The 20,915-nt window shown below is 40.5% G+C and overlaps 1 protein-coding gene across 1 annotated transcript in view; it reads left to right on the top strand.

Moving 5' to 3' along the window:
- The window catches only part of PEAK1 (pseudopodium enriched atypical kinase 1), a 116,916-nt gene that overhangs the window by 44,364 nt on the left and 51,637 nt on the right, over positions 1 to 20,915 (top strand). Inside the window, exon 2 of the mRNA XM_074156047.1 lies at positions 8,404 to 8,574. The gene's annotated coding sequence lies outside the window, so the exon portion shown is untranslated. The remainder of the gene's footprint in view (positions 1 to 8,403; positions 8,575 to 20,915) is intronic.

Genomic DNA, 20,915 nt, shown 5'->3' with positions numbered 1-20,915 from the left:
TGACACACAGAATCAACAGAGCTGGATTCTCTATCTTAGGGAAAGGAAAGAACGAACTGGATAATGAATTTACGGGTAGGTACAGCATACCTGACAGCCAGCCCCTCCGGGTTACACGGGTTGCTGGCCTTTGGGAAGCGATATGCCCAGGAAGGGGGTGGTACCATTCAGAGTGTGTTTATTGCGGTACTCGGATCGGATCGCCGCTCTACAAAAGTTCACTCAGCTCCACTGATGCCGGGGACTGTCCCTTCGCTTTCCCAGTGGCGTTAACCTTTTCAGCAGTTTTAAATCACTCTCGTCCTCTTCTGTCAAGAAATGCATTCTTGCAACATTTTCTAGGAACAGATTTCAGAGGGAGAATGCCGTGCGGGCATGCCAGTTTCTCTTCTTATCACAGCTCAGGAAGATTTTTCTGGTAACCTTTGTCGTACATCCCGGAGTGGCTGGTCCCGTGGGGAGGGTGTTGGAAGCCCAGAGGCTGAGGCAGCGAGTTAATGGCAGGTTTATTTGAGATGCAGCCCTGGAGTTGTATCAGGAAATACGGTGCCACTTCACATCTTTGTTGAATTGAAACCAGGGAATCAACGCGATATATTCAAAAGCAAGAAAAATGGCATTTGCAGCATGCTGTAATTTTATTTTTATGGTCCCAAGCATTCTTTTGTTTGCAATTTTGGCTAAATATATTCATGATACCTTGAAAGAGGGGCATATGTAGAGGTGTTTTTTTGTTTTTTTTTTTTAAATTGCTTTTTTTGTTGTTGTTGTTTCTAGCTCATATAAATGCATATATTCTGTAAAGATCGAAGGTGACCTGAAAAGAGGGTTTGTAAGAGATTTTTTCATCCAAATGACATTTTTTTTCAGGGAAAAAATAAGAGAAATTTTAAGTTTGTTCTTGCCAACTTTTTTTGCTCAAAGACCTTACTTTAACAAGGGATCTTACTTTTACCAGAATTGGTAATGAGCCAGGGAAGTATGTGCTAGCAAAAGTAATGTTAAGTATTCTAACAAAAATTTCTCCTCCTAGTTGATCTCACACACACACTGGTTATTTCATTAATGCTCCTGAGAGATTCCAGGACACTTCACAAGAGCAGATGTACTTTTTTTATACCATTATCTGAAATTACATATGGATTTTCTTTTAATGTATCTCTTTTCTGGTCTGCTTGATTTTAAAATTTTTATTTGCATATAACATTTATAAAGTTCGATTATGACAGTAGTGTTTCTAGCGCTTCTGAAACCACTTCTAAAGTCTGCCGTGCATGATCTGTCAACTCAAATGATTACATTTGCATCTTTTTTTTACAGCCTGTGCAAGTCAAATATCTTTAATTTGTCTACTGTTTTATGAATGTTCAAGAGAGAAGATAAGCCAATTTGTTCATGACAATTTTGAAATACTGCTTGATACATTTATTTAAAATGAAAAACGTTCTATTATGATTGAAAGGAAAGGGTGGGGAAAAAAATGGCAAATCCCAGTGTATGAAGCTGTAGAAGTCTCCTCAAAGTCTGAGTACTTGAGAAACTTCAAATGATCTTGTTTATTAAACAAGGAATTAAGAATTAGGTCAGGGAAAACATGGGCTTTCAGTTGTATAAAACAGAATCAGGAAGGTCATGAGAGATGACGACAAGGCGCATGTCTCAGATGTGATTTATAGAGTTAAATGCAATTCTGTTTTTGTTGCATATGTAGAGAAAGTGTTGAGGGTAACTCTGGGGAAAATTTTGAAAGTCTAGCTATTTTCTCAGATTCTTCAAATTTACATACATAAAACCAATATTTGGCAGCACTTGAATGTTGCCTGTATTTGTTACCTTTTAAATATCAAGAACATGGGAAGAGCAAAGTATTTATTTGCAGAGGGAAAAGAAGTACAATGCTCATAATGTCACAAATCAAAAAGTAGAAATGGTGTTCCTCAAATACTAAAAACTTGAGTCTTTTGTGTTCATACTTGATGTGCATTTTCTTTAATGAAAAAATGTTTTATGAGATGATTTGGAGAAACCTGGAAGAAAAGGCTTTCTTTGTTAATCCCTCCAAAATTAAGGTTGCACCATTCTTGTGCAAGTAGGGAAATGCTTCTGCAGGAACACTTTGGAGGAGAAAAATATGAGAACAAATGAAAGCCCTGAGGATTTTTGCTATTTTTCATCAGTGATGATGTGCCCTGCCATATGCTACAGGCAGAAGTTATCCCACTGTGATGGATTGCATGGTGGTAATAGGTATATCTGTACGTATAAGTGAACAAATATGTTTTGGGAGGGTTATAGAGAGAGATTTAAGCTTAAGCAGCAGCAGCACACACAGGCTAATAAAGCGTAAGGAGAGGATTGCAAGGCATGCTGTACCTTTTTTATGTTTTTTTTCCCCTTACTGATGACTGGATCTTGCTGGGGATGACTGGTTTGTGTGCAGACAATACTTTTAATGAAAAGAAAGTCTAAAGTCTATGACTCTTGTATTCAAAAACTTGTAATAATTGTATCCACGTATAAAGAAAATCACCCAAGCTCTGCGACTATACTTCATCAACATTCTTCCTCCTCTTCGCACTCCCTTTGCTTATCTTTTGCCAGTGCGATGCTGTAAGGGAATGCTTCTCTGCCTTTCCTTCGCTTCCGTCAATCTGTGATAATGATGATCTGGAAACTATCCTGTACTTGCTGTACTTTGGTAGATTGGGACTTTTGTCAGATAAATTGCATTGGTAAAAATTTTCTTGATACCTAAAACCTTCATTTATTTTCCCATTAAATATATACCCCAACTTCCATTCTTCCCCTTTAATCTGCAAAGCACAGCATATGATGTGGTTTCTTTGTTGATTTTAAGAGATAATTCTTAGCCTGTCAAAGACCTTCTGTCTCAACAATCTTTGAAACAAAGATTTTTTTTTAAATAGATGATAAAGTGCAGCTGCCAGCTTAACAGACATAAGAAACTGGAAGAGGAGGATCTCACAGATGGTTCTAATAAAACTCGGCAAACAGCAAAGGAGTGTGGTGGTGGGTGGGGGAGTGGACTGAAACTCAATTCATAATCCCAGTGCAAGTTTGGGGTTTCATTTGTGAAAGAAAGTTGCATAAACAACTATTTGAGGGTTTGGGGGTGGGTGGGGTTTTTATTGTTGCTTTCAGTTTTTCCTGTTGATGATTTTTCCTTCTTCCTCTATCCCTATGTCCATGTCACCACCTGAGGCTTGTATTGCTGTTCTAGAGGAGGACTCCTGGCACATTCACATATTCATGAGATTTTTGTGAAAGTGAAATACCAGTAAAAGCCCAGATTTGTCACTAGCTGTTGAGATAGGAAATTTAGCTTGTTGTTACAGCAAAGAACAGTAAAAACGATGCCGTAGACTTGTGTTGCTTTACTGGCAGGTGCTGCTGCTGTTGCTGTCCTCTGTCCCAGAGCCTCCCTCACAGGACTGTACAGCTCTTTGGGAATTTAATAAATTCCTTTTGGCTGAACTTGAAACTCTCTTCCAAGCTTTAATAAACCATGTGTTTCTTCAATCGCTAAGAAGTTTCTACATGATTGATTCATAAGGAAGGATGGCTAGCAGTACCTTCTGTCTTCTTTCTGCAGACATTCTCCTCTTATTTAATAATAGCAGGTCTGTAATATTAGGTCAAAAATTAGTGAATAAAGATTGCCCTACGGAAGATGCAGCTGACGGGCTGGACAGTCCCTGGTGGTCTCAGAATTCAATCACTTATTCTTCTTGACATGACGGGTTTTTTTTGGTGGGAGGATGAGGGTAGAAGGTTTTTGATTTTAACCATTTCAATTCAGATATGAGGGGTTTAATATCTTCAGCTTGTTTTTTCATCTTGGTAGCTCACGGCAAGGTATTTAATTTCATGAAAGAAAATATATTCCCAATGCATATACCAAGATGATGTCACTCCCAGGTACAGTTGGCAGGTTTGTGTTCTAGAAAGTCAGTTTGATTATAATGAATTGTTTCCAACTTTTTAGGATGGCTGCTACAGCTATAAGGCATAGTATTTTCTGTTCCGTTTAGGGTCAGCTGGATGTGGTCACAGAATGATGGGTAGATGTATATTCAGAGCTTGGTTTTAACCTGTGCCTGGATGATCAGCTACGGGAAGGTTAGTCGGTGGTTCTTCTGGGCGGAGAACCTTATTGTCATCTCGTTTCCAGAACCAAAGCAATTAATGCCTGGTTTTTTTTTTCCTCCTCTTGCTCATCTTTCCTTTCTTCAATGAAAGGAATAGCATTCAGAGGGCGCACAGACTTTCAACCTATGCTGTAGCCCTTTGGGATGTGTCGTCATCTTGCGGTGTCAAAAGCTTTTTCAAATCAGTAGTTCAGGAGCAGCAAATCCTTCAAATGCATGAGTAACAGATACTTGTTTTTAAGAGCCCTTAAGCGTGATCAAGTCATTAAGTACTTCCTTTCTCTCCATGAATCAGTTCTATTTTAAACAGTATGTTCATACTACATTTAATATTTTAAAAAGTAAAAAAAGTTTTGATTTTTAAACTCCCTTTTTCTGAGTCTTTTCTCCTGTACATCTATGAATTTATCTTAAAAACGTTAGTATATCTGGACAAGAAGGCACATTCCCTGTACTGATTCATTCCCTTTATCTCCTTTGAGTGGATGTGGTCTGTCTCCGGCATTTCTTCACTCGAGGAGACAATTTTGAAGTGAAGAAGTTATTACTTCCCAAAAACAGAACACATCCCTCTTTATTAACCTCACCAAGGGTTAGGTGATGCCACTTTAAAGAGCCATCACCCCAGCAGCCTCCCTACGTGCACAGTAATAACTAACAGCAATATCCCCTCGCGCTTCAGAGGCAGCTCTGGAAACTCTTGTCTTCAGATCAGTGTTTTCTGTGCCCGGGGATTCTCGCAGCCTCTTTGGCAAAGCTGTCGCTTATCCATTGTGTGTGGGAGGCCTGTGAAATTTCATGGAAGGAAATCCCAGGATTTAATGAAATTCTGTGGTTGTTGGTATTGACCCCGTGATATTGTGTTACGCTTCGCTGATGCAGTCGATTTGGAAATAACCTGTTTCCCCTCTCTCTACTGTATCATGCTAAAAGGACAACCTAACATGCATACTGACAATTATGTATTTTTACTGGGGTTTGTGTCCAAGATATCAACATGCTGATTCATTAGTATCCAACAGTCTAAGTCTTGCCAGAGTCCTCCTAGCTTGGCAAATCTGATAGCCATCTGAAAGCAAAAAGTAATTCTTATGATAAAAATCAGGCAACGTACAGAATGCTAAAGTACCACCAGGCATTCACAGCCCTCGAAGAGTTCGCTTGCAGTCAACATTAATTGGAAAAATATTTCCCAAATCATGGCTTTGTTTCCTTGTGGGTTTGCTTTAGTTTTTGCCTCCTCCCACAGTCAGCAATCATAACTTGTATGGTGGTTTTTGAAATGCAGACTTCCTGGTACTAATCTTGTAATTAGGTGCCCTTTTATTCATGGGCTGTCACTCAGATTGACAGGACAGATAGCTCCCAGCGCTGGCTGTTGCTAGAAAGTAGGGGATGTTTTGCAGCAATGGCTTGTGATTCATTTGTTTAGCATTCCTCCCTCTTTGTTTGGTGGGGACAGCTTGGATGGGGCTGAGTCACATGGCAGCTCTTTTCATACTGAGTTTCTACTGCCTGCAGCCTCTGCGCAAAGCCGAGGAGAAAAATGGAGAGGGATTTATCTCCATCTTCATTTACTCCATCCGTGGTAATTGCCTGATAAATATAGAGCGACAGCTGAAAGGAAGGATTTCATGTCATCTTTATCGATTAACTTAAAATGTTGTAAATTAATCTATAGTACTGAGCACTGAAACGTAAGTAAATATAGAGCGGTCAGGGTTTGTGCCGGGGTTTAATCCTTTTCTTTTGGAGTAATAAAATGCATTTTTTAAGTCAGTGTGCTTTGTATATGATCTCCATACCACTTGTTGACTTAGTTACCTTTTAATATGCAATGTGCTTATGTTGGAGACACAATGTTTTCTGTGGCACCTATAAAATACAATGTAATGGCAGCTCTAAAAGGCACCTAAATGTTCCTCAGGAGCCCCAGGAACACCTGATGTGTATAAAGCTGCGGTGGTGAATCTGGGCCAGAGTGGAGGGACTGCAATTCTGCAAGGGGAGGCAAAAGGGCAAGCAAACCCCTTCACTGCTGCTCTGCAAAGGCTGCAGAATTTTAGGACAGAAGCAAAAATTCCAAATGCAACCAAAACTAGCAAATGGATCTAAATATTGGTATTTTGTTATAGTATTCCAGCTTATCTACGTTTAAAGAAGTAGCACGGTTAGAAACATAACCGCATTTGGTTTTGTTAGTTTTGTTTTAATTTAGATGGGTTCCTGGGATAACAGTCCTGGGAACAGTGAGGATGTTATGTATGTTATTTGCTAGCCCTCAGTGAATTTTAATATTGCCATCCATTAACTACTATTTCTACTGTTATTCTGTCTATTTTAACTTGGATGGAGATGTGGCTATGGCAACGTTTACCCATCTTGGTGCTTCCTATTGAGCTATGCCCAGAGGTGCCCACAATTTGGGAACAGGTACTGCAGGCTAATGGAGCCGTGGCCACCTGAAGGGACCAGAGGAGGAGAAATCTGGCTCCCTCGGCTACCCTGCTTCTTTAAATTGAGCGTGCTGCCTAAATCCACAAAGTTCCCAGTCCTTTGCTCCTCTAGCCAGAAAGAAAATATTCTGGAAGGGGTTAAAACTTTACACAAACACATCACCTTGCTGAGAGACTTTAGATGTTCAATGCAGCTGTTCCACACCATGAAGCTTTTGCTGATTTCTCTGTTCTTCAGGGCTGTTTTTTCTTAATTCAAAGAACTCTATAATATGCAAAATTTTTTGCTGCTGAGTGAGGTTCTCAAACAACTAAGGACTGTGGTATTCTCTCACCACCCTTTCTGGAGGCTTTGCAGGGCTCTGTTCTTCCCCTAGGCCGTATTTCTGGCTAATCCCATCTGCAAAAGCAAATTGGTTGGTAACTGTCAGACAGGTTGGGAGGAGAGCATTAAATCTTCTCTATTCAGAGTAAGGTCTTGACTTAATCTCTAGTATCTCCATTTAGACGACTAGCCACAAGTTGAAGTTTCAGACTAAATTAGTGGCTATTCCTTTATCTGTCTTCATTAGGAGGGTATTCACCTGTCTCAATAATTACATTTTTAAGTGCATAATGCATGTTTCCTGCTACGATGGCTCTTACTCAGCTCACCTGTTGCTGCTCATCTGCAAAGCTATTTCAGTTCCTTTCAAAATGTCCTGAAAACAATGTTTTTGTTGTGATAACTGTTAAGGCGTTTTTCTTATGTCGCTCAGCAGTGGATGGTTTTCCTTGTTCGCTCATCAGCGCTGTCTTGCCATCGTGCGGTCTGTGTCCGCTCACCAGGCTGTCATTTCTCTCCACAGAAGTTACAAAGCGCTTTGCTCCCTCTTATCTGTGGCTTTCATAATACAAATAATTTCTTTGGGCACTTGTGTTTATTTTCTTTCCACCAACTTGCATTCACGCTTGAAGTCACAGAAGCAGAATAGGGGGAGGGTGGGCGGGGGACAGAGACAAAACCCCAACCCACAAACAAAACCCCAAAAGAACTATACAGCGCTGTCTCCTTGAGTAACTTAAAGGCCCCCTGGGAACGTTAGAGGCACAAGACTGGACAGTGTCAGAACAACAAATACCTCTCCGCTGCTCTGTGAGGAGAGGAGCGTGCCTATTAAGTGTCTCTGACTTCCGTTATGCTGGATTAAGGTGAAGGTTATTTATTGGAGTAACTTGCTGGGATGAAGGTCTAACCACCGTGAACTGCTTACATGCAAACATGAGTAACGTAAACCTCTGTGCTTTTGTTCTCTTAAAAGATGTAGTATATGCTGCTGGTTTTCTTTTTTTTTTTTCTTTTTTTTTTTTTCCCTCTAGCTAATTCTTTATATTTTGTTTGGAAATTGTGATTAAAAATAGGAAAATTGCTAAGATTGCCTGTTCCTTTTACTAAGAAAAGTCATAAATTATAGCAGCTCGCTTCTACAGGCCGTTCATCAGTGCGTGTGCCCAACCCATGCTGTTACTGCTTGTTATTGGAGGGTGCTATAGAGCAGATAGAATTAAAAGGGGACTGCAGCAGAAACTGGGGGGTCAGAAAACAAATTTGAATGCTGAGGAGAAGGAAAAGAATGTGGTGTGCCAGCTGTGCAGCCACAACTCTGAAAAGAATTCAGGTGTCTTTTTATGTGGCTCTCGTAGCGTTTAAGAGATCAGGAGATCACTAAAGAAGGAAAATTAACAACAAATCACATTAGAAGTTTGTCTGAAATAACATCATTGTCTGTCTTTTACAGAAAATGCTGCTGTCCTGACCAGTAGCCATGAAGAGAAGGGAGTGAAGCAAATTTGTCTGGAGAAGTAGGAAGTTTTGAAATTTTCAGCGGGATTTATTGCCAGTAGCTGCAGAAGGTTTTGCGCAGCCAACCCTTGGTGTTAGAATGGATGAAACGGCTCAAACTTAAGCGGTAACTAATTTTTCTGACATCTTTATTTCCCTAATACAATATCATAAGACAATTTGTATGGATTATAGAGATATTGTCTTATTCCTACCAGAGTTTAACTAGAGTAACCTTACAAAAGCCAAACATCGGATAAATCTGTAATTTCGTGAGTTTCATTTATTAGCAAGAAGTTGGAATTTTATTATCTGATGGTGTTATCTGATTGGTAGTTGAAATTTCTTCCTGAGGGTTCATTCAGTCTCTTCAGCATTGAAGAACAAAATTACATTTTGTTATTACTCTGTTAGTAACTCTTCTGACCAAACGCCGAGCGAAACTGCAATTCAGAACAAGCTGTGGAAGCACCTCCGTGCCTGGTTTTAGTTACATGGTCAGTAACTTGTGTGACTTCTGAAACAGAGAAAAGACCAACTTGTGTAGTACACCGTGAAGTGAAGGTTGCTTGTTTCTGCTAACAACCATCCTTTCCTTGAAAATTTATTTTCTTTTTCCATTTTTTTTTTAATTTGCTGTTTTTACTTGTTTATTCTGTTCTCTGCCCTTTATCCATTCATGCTCAGGTATGAAATATCTAAAATACTTTTATCTTATACTTGAGACCTGTACTATGTCTTCACCAGGTCAATGTACTCGTCAAAAATACAAACCTGTGCTACTTTTTAAAGTTAGAGTAGAATCACAGAATAGTTTGGGTTAGAAGGGACCTTTACAGGTCATCTAGTCCAGCCCCCCTGCAAAGCCCCCAGCTTCTCCGAGCTCTACGATTGTAGGCTCTGTCTCCTTGTAAAAGGGGGTGCAGTGTCACAAATCACTAAAAACAGAAGTTTTAAGCCGGGGGGAAATTACCACACCTTTAGTAGTCCAAGATGGTGATTCGATATCTTTTGAGAGAAGAGAGTCAAAGGTCTTCATGCACTTCTCAAAGCCTCGATGAACCTGTGTACAATAGAATTCTCCTCAGTTTGGTTACACTGGTGGAAAACAGTAATGGAACCATGTATATCAAACGTGACATATCTCCACGTGTCTGCCATTTGGCATGAATAAAAATGTGGTGTGGTTTTGTTTGCTACAATTTCAAAAATGTTAAGAATTCAGATTTTCAGACATTTATAGTTGTTCCTTTTCATACTACGCTCTGTTCTTGAGAGGGAGAGGGAACAGATCTGATGGTATTTGTATGTAACTTTGGTAGAAAAATTAGTAGTGCATTTCTGAGCCTTGGAAGGATAGCTGTTCTCCCTTACCCAGTCCAAGTAAGGTATTTATTCCACCCATGTATCACAGGCTGTGTTAAAACTTTAATGGGAGAACTGTTAGCGCCCTAGGATAATTCTATCCTAATTTCTGTGAGGGTTACAGAGAGGAATTTAGAAAACGTTCAGCATTAACATGACTGTTTCTATCTGAAATTCACATTAAGGCTCCTTATGTCTCTTGAGAGAGCACAGTCAGGCCAGCAGTTAGAGCCTCCCAACCCAAACCTTTCAGCTTCAGCTGATGCGTCAGTTGGTCAACAGACTGGTGGAGACTTTTCCCCAACTGGTTTCCCATCTTTACCGGTTGTCTGGTTTGCTGCCAGAGTTGCTTGTATACTGTTTTTATTTCTCCTACTGTATTGGCAAGAAGGGAGGCCTTGCAGATTCAATTCATCCACAGTGGTGACAAAAGAAGCCCAAAAAGGAACTTGTAAGAAAAATGTTCTTCTTTAAAGTTTTCAAATTTACTGTGCTCTTTTTAATGTTTTTTCTCTGTTTTTCTCCTTACCTTTGTGGTCCTTTCTCTATGAACTTGTGCACATATACTTACTCTCATCGACACGCCTAATGAGAACAAGAGAAGACGGTTCCAGTTCTCATGTCTTTATTTTGCAAAAGCCATGAAGCTGGGGCACTTTAGTGTGCTTTCAGATTTGTACGAGACACTTAAGAGCCCAGAAATATTAGCAGCACAAGTTAAAAAGCAATGCTAATCACAGGCTCTTACTTGGTCTTACTAAGGAAAATCTACCACCTTGGCATGTCTTTATTCAGCAGGTTAGAATATACAAATAATTTACAACTGTCATGGTTTTAGAGGAAAAATCCTTAGAAAACTGAAAGGTGATGTTTTGTTTGTTACCTTGTACGCTGCTGCCTGGCAGAGCAACTTCTTTCTGCATCCAGCCTTTGTCAAAACAGTGCTAACTGTAAATCTACCTGGGATAATGGCTTCAGCTGAGGAAACAGGTTCCCATAATTGTGCTGCTGTATTCAAATTACTATTATTTAGCTGATAAAAGTGGCGATCAGATGCCCTGGAAGAGGAATAGCCGTGCTACATGATAGATGTCTCTGCTGGCAGAGGAAGATCTTAATGGGCTGAACACGGAGAGGTTTGTGTAGTGTGAGGAGGCCAGGGAAGAGCCAGGGGTTGCTGATTTGGGCAGATCTTCCTGCTGGAGGTGGTCCGGTGTGGCCTAGGTGGGAACTGGCTGAGGATGCCACGTGAACGGATTCTTTCTGTCTCTGAGAACAGCTGGAGGATGTTGCATGGGAGGTGCTCTTGGCTCAGGGATTGCAAATGGGAGGGTTTTCTCTCAGTTTGAGAACACATTTTTTCCGCTTGACTCACCGAGTAAAATCTAAATGAGTGATAAAATTTCTAAAAGTAACGTTGCATTGGTTAGAATAATAAAAAGTGCATTTATCATCAGGAAGGAAGAGCAAAATAAGGGGAAAGATTCAATGATGAGGAAGTCACCACCTTCTCAATAACAATGGGAGGCTGTAGGCAGCTGGACACACCTCTGCTCACCAGCGTGCCCGCTTCTCCAGCCACACAGTAATTTACCATCAGGAGCAATTTTTCTGAAACGATTCTTAGCCTCCTCTCCCGCATGCAGTACCCACGCACATTGCTGTAGGGACGCTTTCCATTGAAAAGAAATTATGCTACGAATGTGTTTGCATAGGTTAACTCATCGTATAGAATGCAGGCCTCTGTGCATGAAAGGAAACTGCCCACTAATTCCTGCAGAACCCCTTTTTTCCAGGAACAACACCAGCCTTTGTTCCTTCTCTTTGGCTTGGCACTTAGAGCGGGGAAGGAACATAAAACACTGGCGCTGAAGCGGAGCCTGCTGTGATTGATGTACACTGTAGATAAAGCCAGGTACCTGCAGGAGAGAGGGAGGGGCTACTGGCTTACATGTATTTTTAATAGAATAACCATAAAAATATTCCTGTAATGATTTTACATTTCTACAGTGGATTTCTTTTGTTCTTGAACAGCTTGCCAGACTCCCACTGCTGTATTGATTACTTTGTACTTACAGTTTGAAGAAGCGTTGGGAGCAGAGGGGCTGGGTTCTGTGTGCTTCTGGTCCGGAACAGGCCAGCTGCACGTCGCAGAACTACATCCCTAAACCAGGGAAGAGGGAAGGTAACATTTGAACTTCAATTGCATACGAACAAAAGAAAGATTCAAACCCCAACTTTTTAAGCTCTATTTCAAAAGTAGCTCAAGATACTAAATTTAGGATGCGTTTGGGTTGAGGGGGTTCAGAAGAGACTTTGTTCTTCCCCTGTGATCTGACTGGCTAGTTTTTCAGGTCCAACCAGGCTTTTTCAGTGGAGTTTTAAATGTCTGAAGGTGATGATTCAAAATGGAAACATTGACAGAGTAAGCAACAGTAACATAAAAATATTTAATAAAGGTCCCTATGTGCAATTCTTTCCAAAGGGCAATTCTGGTTTTTCACTAGCTTCCATCAGTCTCCATTTTCACTTCTCTCTGAAATCTGTCCCATCACAGGTATGTTAAAAATCTCGTCCTTGTCAGATCATCTGATAAAAGGAGACGGATGCTTGTGTTTTTAAATTCGTGCTGGTGTGACGGCTGTCCCTGGAAACTTCAAATAAGCAGGACAGGCAAAGTGGAAAAATCATCTCCTAAGTTTGTAAAGCTCCAAACCAGTACTGCTCTTCATTTAGAGCAGGCTCCTGTATTTTCCATCAAAACAACTCCGCTGCTGGGCATCGGGTCCTCTGGCCCTGTTTGTGCTGGGGGGGTGGATTGCTTACTGCGGGAGCTGGGAATTCTCAGTGACGGGGGATAAGAGACCTTGCTTACGGTGAGGTCTCCAATTTTCATTTGTTCAATATTCATAACAAATTCATCCTCCCTTAATTTCCATCATGTGAAACTAGTGTATTTTACTTTGTCATTTCATTTATCAGCTGTTCAGTTGGTGATAATTAGATTGCGTTTTTCATGCTGGGTCCTTTCATTCTCCTCTCGCCTGTTATTGTGCAATGTGGTCTTGGCAAGAAACACATTCCCATTCTTTACAGAAAAAAAAAAAAAACAACAAAAAAACCCCTGAACATCTCACATTCTGCTAATTAAGAAAGTGATCAACTTCTAGGGTTGAAAAAGATAATCAACACACTTGAACCTGCTGCAATTAAGAATCATTTGGTATGAATAAGAATAACTGTCGTATTGAGTTGGAAAGATTAGGTATGTAGTTGCCATAAAAAGATATTTGTTTTAAGGGCTGTCCAGATACTCAGGAGCTACAGCCTACAGTATCGCTGCTATTTTTTTGCTACAGCCTGTAAATCACAGTTGTTACATTAGCTCCATGCTCTCCCTATTAGGAAATGGCATATAGGCGGTGATGTAAATATCATACTTCTGGCCTGTCTGTTACTGTTAGGAGCAGAGGGAGGGAATGAGAGAACAGAAAGCAGCCACCTCTAAAAATATACCTGCGCAACAGGGGTAGGATGGCAGCGCTGCACACCGCGTTAGGAGAGAGGATGCCTTCGCTCCTGCCAGCGCAGCCCATTCCTCCGTGCTGTCACCTCCGACGGTGTCTGAGACTCTGGAAGCTCTGGTGTTTCACTGAGGGCAGGCAGTGCCACTGTCCCCAGCCTCTGGGCACTGTCACGTTCTTCCCCCCGTGTACCACAGCGTCTACTTCATGCACTGAGTTGCTTCAGCAACATCTCTTATCTCACCTTTTATCACCAAATAATAGGAACATTGGAGGTTTCTCAGATTTAAGGCGTTTCTTAGCAATTTAGCCAGAATGCAACTTTTCCTTTCAAACACCAGTCTCCTTAACTCCCTTCAGTGGAACTCTCTGAAAATGCTTTCAGGAACACTTGCGGATGATGCACAGTCTTTCTTCCTTTGTTCTTACGAAGCACGATTTTTTTCAGCCCAATCATCACTATCTTAAATATGAACATTAGCATACATATATTTTAAGCAAAAATGCCTCATAGATGAATAGGTAGGTGTTTTAATGGACTTCAAAATAATTCCAAAAATACCTGGCTTGCTTTCTTTTCAGCCGTGTCTTATATGTCATTCTTTATATGAGTTAACCTATTTTTTTTGCTAAGCGTTGATTTTTATTCCATTACTTCCCATTTCTGGTAATAAAATTCTGTGTATTCTCCAGAGAAAAGCTGCAGGTTATAGTTTAACTTACACTGTTGTGGTGACACCTTGTGATTTGCATTATGGTGGCATTCCACAGATAGTTAACAAAATTCAGACTTTTCCTACGGAAGGAGCATGTGAGGCAGTGTGCAAACAGAATTGGGATTGTTTATTTTCCAATGCTAGATAAGAGGTGTGAGGACAAATAAAACACCAAATGAAAAAGGATCCCTGCCCCAGATTCTTTAGATTCTTGCCTCCCCACCCAGATTTTTGAAGAACACTACAAGTATACTACTGCCTTGCGTGAAGTTTTTCTTCTTTATAGCCCTACCCAAGATCTAACAATTTTTGATTGGTAATGTTTCTCATTGCGTTTTGTCTTTACCAAGAACTTCTGGCGTATATTACTCTCTTTATGAACATCTTTACAAGGTTAAAATATTTCAAACTTTTCACAGTAGATTTCTTGACTTAATAACTAGAAATAAAAGTTGCAGTAGCTACCACAATGTTTTCCCCTGATCAGTGCAGCACTAATTACAGGACGAGGGGCAATGGTTTTAAGTTGGAGAAGGGGAAATTTAGATTGGATATTAGGAAAAAGTTCTTTACTCTGAGGGTGGTGGAACACTGGAACAGGTTGCCCAGGGAGGTGGTTGAGGCCCCTTCCCTTGAGATATTCAAGGTGAAGCTTGACGAGGCCCTGGGCAACCTGGTCTAGTTGGGGGTGTCCCTGCTGACTGCAGGGAGGTCGGACTAGATGACCTTTGGAGGTCCCTTCTGGCCTGGACCAGTCTATGAATCTATAACCACTCAGAGGGATTGAATCTGGCAAAAAATTCATATTTTCAGGGAAAGGACTGCTGAAAATAGAATTGGGGAAGACAACTTCCTCTTGTTTGTACTGACTTCCTCTGTCAGATTTGTGTTTTGCTGCAAATACAGCTGAGGTACCTAACAACTTTAAGATGTATTTCATTACAAGGAGGAGGAGGGATGCATTAGCAGCTTTGCCTTCCAAACATTTCAGATTTCTTGAGCGCTGTCTCTGCCATCCTCTTTTGTAATAGTTTCAGAGTATATGCATTGGCAGTCAAATCAGTGTATATGGCTGTTTGGTTTCAACATCCTTATGAAGCTTACTTAGGAAGAAACACAAACCCACAAATTTAAAGATGACATACTGTGAGAAATAAACATCTCTTACGAGAGTAATGCCTATCGGAACATTATGGGGTTTATTTTATTAATCATTGTTGTGGTTTCACTGTATTTAAGTTTAGGGCTTAAACTGAGTGAATATGCAAGTATTAAATTAATCAAAATTTATGAGCTTTTTAATGGAAAAGACATTTCTTCTGCAGCTGAAGAAAGGTAGCACCAAGCTCAGTGAAGGAAAAATAATCCTTGCCTAACTGTATGGCTGTGTGTCACTGATTTGCCAGACTTTAGCTGATAATATCCTTTGAGCTTCATTTCAGTGACGGATACAAAAATTAACCTTGAATAGCTGAGTGGCAGTGACATACTTGAATCTTGCATCAGTCAGTATTTGGTTAATTATCTAAGTATCACTGCGAAGAGAGCAGACTCCAGCTGGCTGTAATTAGGGCTGAATTGTTCCATGCCTTCAAGACAATTTTTACATTCATGGGATCCGCAGCTTTCTGTTGTCCTCATTTCCTGTAACATAAAAGTACTTGTATCTCAAAGAATTAAAGGGGGGACAAATAGTGAGAGAGACTGTGCGGATAAATCTCATTAACATCCTTAGAGGTCTGAGTGAGAAATATGTGTTGTAAGTCTAAAAAAAAAAAAAAAAAAACCCAAAACAAACCAAACCCACCAGGAGTCACAGCCAAAAAGTGTTATTTCAGTTGATTAGAAAAAAAGGTGGATTTTGAGTAAGCACAGTGGGTTCTATAAAATCTGAAATCTGTGCTCTGTAAATCTTGGTCGTAATGAGAGACCACCAGCCTGTGTAGGAAGAAACTTCGACAGCAAATCAGGAGGGCATGTGACATAAAACAGTCAATGAAGATTCAGTAATTCAGTAGCCATGGGATACAGCACTAAAAGTGCAATATATCACATCCAATTTGTTGAAGTAAGTCTCCCTTTTTTTGTCCTTATGCTGCTGAATTACTGCCACTGCAGCACTAGCAATGGCTTTTATGGATGTCCTAGCATCAGGAAGCTCCTCGTCTTGCTTTCTCTCTTCAGTACTCGGCCCATCATGACCTGTGCTCTGTGTGCGCTCTCTTGGTATCAGCCTTTATTTCAACTCACGATCAAGATTAAAATGTTTTCAAGTTATTCCTTTGTTTGGGGAAGAAACAGCCTTTTGTTTAGTTTGCATGTAAAATTACACATTGGTTTTTCCTTCCAACGTGGAAGGTATTGGCCAGGAACTGTGAAGGAAAAAAAAAAGGCAATTAACACAATTATTTTAAGAGCACCTGTAGATAGGTAACACCAGTCCATAGCCCCAGGTGAAGTACACTAGTCTGTATCCTGAGAACAGGTAAACCAAGGTTGTGTCTTTTGTGATTTCCCTGAGCCACTCACAGCTCCCAAGGAAAACAGTTGGCTGTAGGGAATCTGTTGGACCGAAGAATGGTGCTAACGTGGCCCTTGTGGCACAGGTTGTGGCAGACTGCTCCAGTAATTTTGAATGGCCAAAGTATTCTTTTAAAGAAAGATACTTGAGCAGAATGGGAGGTTTTTATGCAACGCAGTAAGTCAGTCAGTGTGAGCCCGGGAGCATCAGAACAGTATCTGTCTCTAGGTCATGATACTGATATAAAACTTGCTGCTCTTCATCTGTTGAAGTCTATACTGACCAGTACTTCTGCTGCTCCGAGCCGTGCAACGTTGTCCCTTCTGTGGCTGAATGTTTGCTGCCTATCGCTTTTCTTCACGAGCCCATTCGACATCCTGACCTGGCAGAAAACGACTCTTCCTCCCCATCCACAGGCTCATTTGTTGCATTTTGAAGGCTGAGTTGGTTCAGAGGCAGCAGAAGAGCAGAGCCAGTACAAGAGAAGTGGTGAGGGTACAGGAAGGTGAGCATCTTCAACCAATTTTAGTTTACAAAGTAAGTTAACAAAAACAATAGTTGATAAAGATGTACAACTTGCATTCCTCCTTCTTTATTAAATACTAATTAAATATTTTCATAGGTAGTAATATTTGCATGTGTCTTTTACTGATTACCTTAATACGTCTCCATTTTCTTTTCAGATTTAGATCTGTTCAGACAGGCATCTCCAGCAGTAGCTGTGCAGATACCTCTGAGCTGCATTTAGAAAATGTTTTTGCGATGTGGTCATATAAATGTTAGTACTCAGCTTGCTGCACATGAGCAGTCATTCTTCAGTGCTGTGCCGTTGTTCACGAGGCAAACAGGTGATTGGTGCATAAGAGCACTCTGAGTGATGCAAGCCTGAAGTGTAGAATATACACACAGGAAAATAAATTTTGTGTGCAGAAATAACCTTTTTCAATTTTCTTTTGCATACTTGATTACATTTCTAATAGAGAATTAATATACATCTTGCTATTTAGACAAGAATGCTTGACTTACTGAACTGCTGCTGTGAAAGTTTATATTCTCTAAGCATAGAATTTAGAATCACAGATGTTCTTTATTGACTGAAAGTAAGACTCTTAATCCTCAGTATCTAGATAGTTTCCTTGAAACTTTACTGTGACGACTATGGAAAAACAGCTGAACAGATAAGTAACTGATACCCAGATCTGTGTGTTCGTAACTGTTTCGGTTCTAGCCATACACTACTGGATCACTTACACACGGTTTGATGTTTATTGAGTCAGTTCAGTAACTAGCTGTGAGCAAAGGGAATTGATGAACTGTCCTCCCCCCGTTCCAACAGCCCTTCTCCTTCCCTTTGCCTGGGCTACCACTTAGCCAAAGGAAAGGGAGAGGGGGTGGGTAGTTCAATTCCTTCCCTCCCCACATAAGTTCCCTTTCTCCACTTTTGGTTTCCCACAGGGGAATTTGCTGCAGGGTCCCATAAGCACCAATTCTGGAAGCACGGCTGTGCGGTGGCTTATAGCATTAAACACACAAAAAGTGGGACTACGACAGGTCTCACTGGGTTTATAGCCCACATAGCCCTGGTCTCCATTTACCATGTTTGTATTTCAGCAGTTTTCAGCAATTGAAAGATGATAATTCAGTTATCATGACAAAATGTTAAAGGTACAACTTGCAACAGAATCCAGGAGCTTTTCAAAACTTCAGCTCTACATTAGGGTTCATGAGGTTTCCTAATCCTGTGGTGCCCTTGGGTTCCCAACTGCCTCATCTCATGCAGAAGTTCAAGCATGTAGCTTGCAGTTTGTGTCACAAAGATCTATGTTACCTTCTAGCATGAGGGATAATGCTTCCTAATTGTTCAGAGCTGAACCCTGCCTGCAATAACTGCTCACCCCTCTGCAGCCGTGTGCCACAGAAGGAATGGCGTTGGTGTTGAAATGCAATTGGAGAACAGTGTAACGTTTAATGCATCATCTTAACGGTACTCTCCAAAAGCCCAGTGTCTCGGTATGTTATTATCTCAGACTCTGTTTCTTATTTAAATGTCCTATCTCACTTGAGATTTAATGTAATTAGAACCAGCCTGTGGAAAAATCTTTTTCTATTATGTCTTAGCTATTGTTCCAGTCAAGATGGTAAAACAAATCAAACAGGATATAATGAAAATGATAAAACCATTTGCAAGAGGCAGTTCTCCTAAGGGAAGTAAAAGGCAGCATCACTTTTCATTTTGTTTTGTATTTCTAAACATGGTGTGTGCCTGGAATAACTCCGCTGAGGCTTGTCCTATACACCTGAGAGCAGAGTCAGGTACATCTGACAGCAATCTGACTTGACTGATGCGAGAGCGATCCAGAAGTACCATAGCAATAAGCCTCTGCCGCTGCTAATGGTGCTGCACCACCCTGTTCAGCCAACACCAGGCCTGCTTGCCAGCTCAGGTATGTGTGAAGGACTTGGGTCTACGTTAATAAGCATCTCCTTAGATTACTCTTTTTTTTTCCTCTAGCTGTAGCATCTGGAATGGGGAGGTATGTCCAGAGTGTAGCATCTGAACAGATACCGCAAAGATACAACCAAAGCAATAGTGCAACGTGTGTTTGTCAGAAGGAAGTGATGTTCCTGGTACAAAAGGGCAGGTAAAGGAACGGCAGAGGCAGAGAGTCCGTGCCCTTGGTCTGGCTTGGAGGCAGGATCACAGCAAGGCAGGTGGTCTCAGCTGGTCCCTCACTGCTGTCTCTGCTTCGGGGATTTCTGAGTTCAGATGTTATTACTCTACATCTTTTAGCTTTTATTTGAGGTTTATAATTTTATTTCAAAGCTGGTTTGCAATATCTGTTCTCTTTTGTGCACAAACCACTTGCGAAGAGGCTTTTGTATTGTCAGCATGTATTACAGGAATCTTTATTAATTCGCAGTGGTATTGATAAACTTTAAGTCAGAGAGGCTTAATCAAGAGGCTGCACGCTACAGGATAGAGTTAGAAATGCAGTGCTTTCAGGGGGCGATGGCAGGATTTTCAGTCTTGCTATTTTAGCTCAACAACAGCTGTGTCTGGAGGGATGGAGTTTCCGAGTCACACAACGCCTTGCCATTGCCAAGCAGCCATATTTATCTGTGCGGTGACGTTAGGCTCCGCTTTGACAGTGGGGTTCTCAAAAATGCAGAGAAGCACAAGCAACTAAATCTGTCTTTGTACAAATGTCAGAAGCAACAGATCAATCTTGTTTTTCGAAATCTAATTACATAGAAATTCAAATGATAAAAATTCAAATTCAAGTAATGCAAAGGATCAAAAAATCATTAGTTTGGTAACTGCAAACTATTTTAGAGCTTCAGATGTTGTTTATTAAAAAAAAAAAAATCTACCTGAAAAAATTCTCTTGTTTATAAGTTTCTGGTTTTGGTGCTAATTTATAGAGCACTTGTGCAAAAGTTTGTCTTTTCTGTTCCCTTGAACTCTTTAGAACTGTGGAAACAGTCATTTTTTCCTCTTCCCTTCCCCCCATTCCTTTTTTGTGAAGAAATGATTAAATGCTTAGAGTACAAATGCTGCACATGAATATTTATAAGAACTTTTATAACATTTAGCAAGGCACTGCTTCATGGCTGTCTCTTTCTGAATGCACATAATAAAGCACCCATAATTTCTTTGAAACTGCACTTACTCAGTTTGATGGCAGGTTGGGAGGAACTGTAGGCTCCTCGGGGCTGTAGGGCTCAGTTGTTGGTGATGACAAAACACAGAGATCATTGCTGTGTTCCCTACTTTTCTGTTAAAGCTCTTGTGTTTAACATTTAATAAGAATACGTTTTTCGTGCATCATTTAAGTTGCAGAAAATTGCTAGGTAGGAATCTGTTACCTGCATTGGATAAATACCTGATTCCCTGCAATTATACTTTGGTCCTGGAAGAAGCAGAGTTAAATGTCTTCTGCTTGAAATACTGGTGCTGTAGAACAATGGAAGGGCCCTGGAGCACACTGCAAACCACTTGGAGGATCCTCCTGCTAATGCAAAAAATGTTTTAGTCTCTTCTTCTTCCTCTGCATATTGTCTCTGGGTAATAGTGCATTCTGTGAATACCTAATAGTGAATATAACGCTTCAAAATGTAATGCACCCATTGCTAAAAAGCAAATGGAAACCAGTAGCTGTTAATAGCAGTATTTATGCCCTTGACATCCTTAAAGAATTTTGATCAGATTAAGCACATAAGCAGTCTAAGGAGAGGAGAAGGAAGAAAGACTTTAGAAATAGGCAAAAAGAGGGGGGGGGGGGGGTAGATAGAGTTTGTTTATTTAACAAAGCTGAAGATGATTTTAGAACTGGGTTTGGAA

Source organism: Numenius arquata, chromosome 11 (genome assembly GCF_964106895.1).
Source record: "Numenius arquata chromosome 11, bNumArq3.hap1.1, whole genome shotgun sequence".
Taxonomy (NCBI): Eukaryota; Metazoa; Chordata; class Aves; order Charadriiformes; family Scolopacidae; genus Numenius; species Numenius arquata.
This window is presented reverse-complemented; position numbering and strand designations above follow the sequence as displayed.